The sequence below is a fragment of the Pristiophorus japonicus genome, chromosome 18 (genome assembly GCF_044704955.1).
Source record: "Pristiophorus japonicus isolate sPriJap1 chromosome 18, sPriJap1.hap1, whole genome shotgun sequence".
In the NCBI taxonomy this organism is placed as follows: Eukaryota; Metazoa; Chordata; class Chondrichthyes; family Pristiophoridae; genus Pristiophorus; species Pristiophorus japonicus.
In genome coordinates this window covers 115,348,298-115,355,812 of record NC_091994.1, presented here as the reverse complement: position 1 = coordinate 115,355,812, position 7,515 = coordinate 115,348,298, and positions in this window count along the sequence as shown.

Genomic DNA, 7,515 nt, shown 5'->3' with positions numbered 1-7,515 from the left:
AAAGGGAAGTGTCATTGCTGGAGAGGCAGTAATGGTGAGAGGGAACGCACATGTATTCAAAGGGATGATATTATAAGAGATGACAGAATCAGTATGAGTTGACATTACCAATGATAATGTCAACAAACTAATAATAATGAACTATTACACGCCAGCTCAGTGATCAGGCAGACAGAGAGCAGCAAGAAATGCTAATACATTAATCACTGTGGATTCCAATATCCCGCAGAGTGGAGCGGGCAGCTCAGAGTCAATAAAAGGGATGGATGCAAACAATTTCATGCTGGTGATGAATGACCACTGAACTCATGGGAAGCAATGTGTTGGAACAAAGGCTGTGCTAGAGTTTATATTTAGAAGTCAAGCAAAACCGAATGTCTCCACTTCTGCTTTCTGATATTAAGCATGTTAAGGCCAATGAAGGACAGCTTGTTGCATTGCTGGTTGCACTGCCACTGCTCTCCCCTCATTTCTGTTTAAATACTCCAGTCACACTCTGGAGTTCAGAGAATAAGAGGTGATCTTAGTGAAACATAAGATAATGAGGGGCTCGACAAGGTGGATGCAGAGAGGATATTTCCACTCATGGGGGAAACTAATACTAGGGGGCATAGTCTCAGAATAAGGGGCCACCCATTTAAAACTCAGATAAGGAGTTCTCAGAGGGTTGTAAATCTGTGGAATTCTCTGCCCCAGAGAGCTGTGGAGGCTGGGTCATTGAATATATTTAAGGCGGAGATAGACAGATTTTTGAGCGATAAGGAAGTAAAAGGTTATGGGGTGTGGGCAGGGAAGTGGAGCTGAGTCCATGATCAGATCAGCCATGGTCTTATTGAATGGCGGAGCAGGCTCGAGGGGTCGAATGTCCGACTCCTGCTCCTATTTCTTATGTTCTTATGCTTTTACTTTTGCTCAGGTTGAAATAACAAGAATGAGCAGATACTGCAAGATATACACATATCCCTCCATATCTTTCTGCAGTCTTTGACACAGCCGAGCACACTATTCTCCTCCAGTGCCTCTCCTCTTTGAAAATGAAGACAGAAAATCATGCGAACATTGAACTGAGCAAGCTGACCTCCTCAAATTCCCATTCCTGCCATGCTCTGCAACAGGAGTGCTGATTCATATTTTACCTAAATGTTACTGTATATTTCCTGCTGCTCCATTCCTCCTGTCATAGAAACATAGAAAATAGTTGCAGGAGTAGGCCATTCGGACCTTCGAGCCTGCACCGCCATTCAATGAGTTCATGGCTGAACGTGCAACTTCAGTACCCCATTCCTGCTTTCTTGCCATTCCCCTTGATCCCCCTAGTAGTAAGGACCTCATCTAACTCCTTTTTGAATATATTTAGTGAATTGGCCTCAACAACTTTCTGTGGTAGAGAATTCCACAGGTTCACCACTCCCTGGGTGAAGAAGTTTCTCCTCATCTCGGTCCTAAATGGCTTACCCCTTATCCTTAGACTGTGACCCCTGGTTCTGGACCTCCCCAACATTGGGAACATTCTTCCTGCATCTAACCTGTCTAAACCCGTCAGAATTTTAAACGTTTCTATGAGATCCCCTCTCATTCTTCTGAACTCCAGTGAATACAAGCCCAGTTGATCCAGTCTTTCTTGATAGGTCAGTCCCGCCATCCCGGGAATCAGTCTGGTGAACCTTCGCTGCACTCCCTCAATAGCAAGAATGTCCTTCCTCAAGTTAGGAGACCAAAACTGTCTGTACGACATACATCTCCATTCATTTCGTAATAAATGGGAAAGCAATGTGGAACCCTTTCCTCCCAATTTATATTTATTCAGTTTATGACCCAGGTAATATATTTTTGAAGGTTTTTTTTCACCCAAGAATTTTTTTATATTCATTTCTGGGATGTGAATGCAAGGCCGGCATTTATTGCCCATCCCTAATTTCTCCTTGAGAAGGTGGTGGTGAGCCGGCTTCTTGAACCGCTGCAGTCCGTGTGGTGAAGGTGCTCCCACAGTGCTGTTAGGGAGGGAGTTCCAGGATTGTGACCCAGCGACGATGAAGGAACGGCCGATATATTTCCAAGTCAGGATGGTGTGTGACTCGGAGGGGAACTGATACGCATCGAATCAATCCGTGTTGTCCCTTTTTCATTGTGATGTTAAGAATGAGTAATGGTTGCCATGGACAACTGACAGATTTTTCAGGCCCGTTATTCCCACAAACTAATCACGGTGCTCAAAGCAAGATGAGTCGTGGTTACAAGGGAAATGATCACTTAATGTCTGGGACCAACCATAGATTGCCAAATCCCCCACACCACGGTGCGAACGCCACTTTTCACGGGTTTCCGTGGCTCTTCCACTGAAGTTAAGGCGGATTGTGTGGGAGAACTCTCCCTCCCATGAAAAGTTACCCCCAAAATGTGAAAGAACTGTTTTACTCGCACAAAGAAAACGATTGGAGCTTCTGCAGAGACACCCAATGGCCAGGGCGTGGAACTACAGGCACTTTTAAAAGTTCTTCATTGGCTGTGAACAGCAATTCTTCCTTTACATTTTCTGACCACAATTCAGATAATTCTCGTTATGACCTCCCGAAATAACGACTTCTGTTACGTAGTTGCTGGCACCTGTAAAAACGCGATAGTAGATTTTACAGCGTATCCATTGCGTATCGAACATATTCTTCGAACTTGGGATATTTGACCTGCATGTGTCAGACCGGTCTGCGCCCTTTCTCGTCCTACGTAGATACGGACTGGACCACAGCTCGACCATATATGACTATGGTTTATATAATGCTGCTTTATATAACTCTGAGCAACCGTATTGACCGGTGCAGAGTTATGCCTGAGCCAATGAAGGCAGGACTGCAGCACAACCTTAGCAAAATGAGCTAATTCCCTCTTGCGACAGTCAACAGATGACGAGAAGCTTGGTCAAAGAGGAAGGTTTTAAGGAGGAGCGAGAGGCGGAGAGGTTTAGGGAGGATATTCCAGAGCAAGATGTTAAAGTCCACAGGGAATAACTAATTAAATAAGCTCTAATTTTATAACAGATACGTATTAAATTTAGCATAGAAGATAACACACTAAAGATTCTCATTCAATAAAGCGTTGATTTTACAAGAGCCTTTGGTTAGGTCTCCCGCTACAGTGAGCATGACCTTGTTTAGCTTTAACAGTTACCTGTACTGGGGATTTAAGTAAAGGTTATAAAATTTGAGGGTGTCCCTGAAGCATTTCCTCTGCCCACCTGGGGCTCGCTTGCCAAGTCGGAGCTCCGAGTAGACTGCTGTTTTGGGAGTCTCGTGTCAGGCATGCGGGCAATGTGGCCCATCAAGCGGAGCTGATCGAGTGTGGTCAATGCTTCGATGCTGGGGATGTTGGCCTAAACGAGAACACTGACGTTGGTGCACCTATCCTGCCAGTGGATTTGCAGGATCTTGCAGAGGCAGCGCTGGTGGTACTTCTCCAGTGCTTTGAGGTGGCTGTTGTACATAGTCCATGTCTCTGAGCCATATGGAAGGGCGGATATCACTAATGCTCTGCAGACCATGAGCTTGGTGCCGGGTTTGAGGTTATGGTCTTCAAACATTCTCTCCCTCAAGGGACCGAAGGCTGCACTGGCACACTGGAGGTGGTGTTGGCCCTCGTCGTCGATCTCTGCCCTTGTTGACAGTCAGCTCCCAGGGTATGGAAAATGATCCACGTTGTCCAAGGCTTTGTCATGAATTTTGATAACCGGGGGCAGTGCTGTGTGGCAGGGGCAGGTTGGTAAAGGTTGAACAGATTCCCGTTTGTCCTGTAATTTAGCTCCACTCCAGCGGGGAGCTTGCTGAGGGTGAGATGGAGCATTGCTGCAAGGAAGATTGAGAAGAGCGTTGGTACAATGACACAACCTTGCGTGACCCCGGTCCGAACATGGAATGGGTCTGTGGTGGAAACGTTGGTCAGGATCATGGCTAGCATGTCATGCAGGCGGAGGATGGTGACAAATTTTTGAGGGCAGCCGAATCTGAGGAGGACGCTCCATAATCCCTCATGGTTGACAGTGCCGAAGGCTTTTGTGAGGTCAAAGAAGGCCATGTACAAGGGTAGGTGCACCAACATCAGTGTTCTCGTTTAGGCCAACATCCCCAGCATCGAAGTCCCCGCTTGGACGATGACGTAGTCTAGCAGATGGCAATACTCTCGCTCCAAGCACTGGCATGAAGCCTTGTACTTGTCTCTCTGATGGAACAAGGTCATGTTCTAAGCATTTCATCAGGAGTGTATCGTTGGAGTTGATCGTTGGAGTTGGTTTTCCCGACCCCCTCTCTGCCGATCACACGTCCCCAGAGGTCTGTATTCTTTCTGACTCTGGCGTTGAAGTCACCCAGGAGGATCAGCTTGTCGTCCATTGGGACTCGGGATAGGGATTGTTTGAGGCTGGAATAAAACTCCTCTTTGATCCATCTGTAGCTTCCGGTATTGGGGTGTGGTGCATTGGTTCTGGGCTAGGGTGAGCCGAAGAATCATGAGGTGTTCATTTATCCCGCAAAGGAGTCTCTTGACGGCCGACTAGCTCGTTTTTTATGTCAACGTCTACCCCTTTCCAGAAGTTGTAACAGCCACCTTGTTCTTTGAGCTGGTCTTCCCTTGCCCGCCAGGACTCGCTTAGGGGGCAATGTCTACGTCGAAACGTCTGAGTTCTCGGGCAACAATAGCAGTGCGACATTCCGGTCTGTCACTGTTGGGGTTGTTCATCAGATGCTCCTGACGTTCCAGGTTCCGAACTTCGTTTTGAAGGGTGGAGGATGCAAGACTGTGTCATCGCACCAACACTCGTCTCGATCTTCCTTGCTGCAATGCTCCATCTCATCCTCAGTAAGCTCCCCGCTGGAGTGGAGCCAATCCACAGAACAAACAGGAAATTGTTCAATCTCCGTCACCTCAAGGTCATATCAAAGGTCGTCCCATCCTCAGTCATTGAATTGCAGTTCGCAGACAACGCTTGCATCTGCGCACTCAGCAGCCGAACTTCCAAGCCATTGTCAACACCTTCACCGAGGCGTACAAGCATGGGCCTTACACTAAACATCCTTAAGACATACGTCCTCTATCAATCTGCCCCCGCTAAACAGCACTGCCCCCCGGTTATCAAAATCCACGACGAGGCCTTGGACAACGAGAACCATTTTCTATACCTCGGGAGAATACTGTCAACAAGGGCAGATGTCGATGATGAATTCCAACACCACCTTCAGTGTGCCAGTGCAGCCTTCGGTCGCCTGAGGTGAAGAGTGTTTGAAGACGAAGATCTCAAACCCGGCAGCAAGCTCATAATCTACAGAGCAGTACCCACCCTCCTAGATGCAGCAGACACCTCAAAGCACTGGAGAAGTACCATCAACACTGCCACCACAAAATCTTAGGTGCACCAACATCGGTCTTCTCGCTCAGGCCGACATTCCCAGCATCGAAGCATTGACCACGGTCGATCAGCTCTGTTGTACGGGCCACATCATCCGCATGCCCGATACAAGACTCCGAAAACAAGTGCTCTACTCGGAGCTCTAACACGGCAAGCGAGCCCCAGCTGGGCAGGGAAAATGCTTCAAGGACACCCTCAAAGTCTCCTTGAAAATGTTCAACATCCCCAGTGACACCTGGGAATTCCTGGTCCAAGACCGCTCAACGTGCAGGAAAAGCATCCGGGAAGGCACCGAACACCGAGTCTCTTCACCAGGAGCAAGCTGAAGCCAAGCCCAAACAGCAGAAGGAGCGTGCGACAGCCCAAGCACCCCACCCACCCATCAACCACCATCTGCCCCACCTGTGATAGAGACTGTAGGTCCCGCATTGGACTCATCAGTCACTTGAGAACTCATTGTTAGTGTGGAAGCAAGTCATCCTCGACTTCGAGGGACTGCCTATGAAGACTATTTAGGAAACAGTGACCAATATATAATTAAGTTCAGTTTAAGGCTAGAAAATAAAGTCAAAAGGCAAGAAAAAGGCAATCTTAAATCCACATCCCTTTTTAATCTGGCTATAAGAATTGAAATTTGCTGAGGACATCAAATTAGGGGTTTGGCAAATTTTGATGAGGATTGCAAAAGATTGCAGGAGGGCAAAAATAGGCTGGCAGTTTGGGCAGATAGATGGCAAAAGCAGTTTAATGTAGAAAAATGTGAAATACTACACTTTGGAAGAATAAGGAAAAGAAATAAAACTTAAATGAGAGCACAAGCAGACAAGTCCATAAAAAGCCTGCCTGACATCCTCGGTATGCCTAGAGGTACCAAATTAAAAAAGAGATAATGTTGAACTTGTAAAAAATCTTAAGTAGGGCACGTTTGGGATAATGTATAGTTTTGGTCAGTACATTATAGGAAGGATATGAAAGCAATGGAAAAGGTGCAGCAGAGATTCACTATGATATTAGTAGGTTGAGGGGTTACAGTTGTGAAGAGAGATTTGGGGAATGAATGCCTCGCCCTCCCCCCACCTCTCCCCAATAAGGTAAAGGGGTGCTCAAGATTATGAAGAGTTACAATAGGTTAAATAGTGACAGTTGTTTCCACTGGTTGGCAAGACGATAACAAGAGGACATAAATTTAAGATAATCATAAAAGGAATTAGGGGAGGATCGAAAAGATTCTTTGCACAAAAGAGGGGGTTGAATGTTGAATGCTCAACCCCAAATTATTGAAGCAGAATCCACAACTTCTTTTAAAAGGGAATTAGATCATTTCTTAAAACTGAGAAATATTAAAATATATGGGAAGCAAGCAGAAGCGATTGGAGTAAGCAGCTTGTGCAGAACCATTGGTGCAGACTAGACCACATAGCCTGGTTCTATGCTGCAAGAAAGTGTATTAGTAGTTTATGTCAATTTATCATCTTGGCCAATGTTTATCCCTCAACCATCACAAAAAATGGAACGCTCATGGTCCCATTGCTGTCAGTGGGACCTTGCTGCGCACAAATTGGCTATAGTGTTTCCCACAGTGCAGCAGCAACTACACTTAATACTTCATTGGCTGTAAAGCGCTTTTGGACATCCCACGGTCATGAAAGGCACTATATAAATGCAAGATCTTTCTTTTGGTTAAGCAAAACCTGAACTATAACTCAGAAGTCAAGGCAGCAATCTCACCGCTGATTACATCAAAGGCACAACTTGCAAGACATCTTTCAGGAGGTAGGCTGGTGTTATACTGGACTGTGTCCTGCTAGTACTTGCATCTTTCAACTGATGCTGAATGTTGCAGCACAGAAACGGGCCATTCATGATTCGAAGACAGGAATTGTTATATTGCTACTTTTATGTCAATGGAAAGCAAATATAGCTACACAAAACCAGTCCTTTGATTGCAACAACCCAAAAGCACACGCACGGTTCGCTGAAGCCAGTGGCTAATCTCTCCAATTAGGTGTTTAGAGCTGCCAAGCGATTGCTTTTTCTTTAAACCAGGCAGCCCGGCTTAGAGAATTTTGGATTGCTGCTGGGTGCATGTCAGGAATTGTGCAGGAACTCCCATTTGCTCTTGGGTA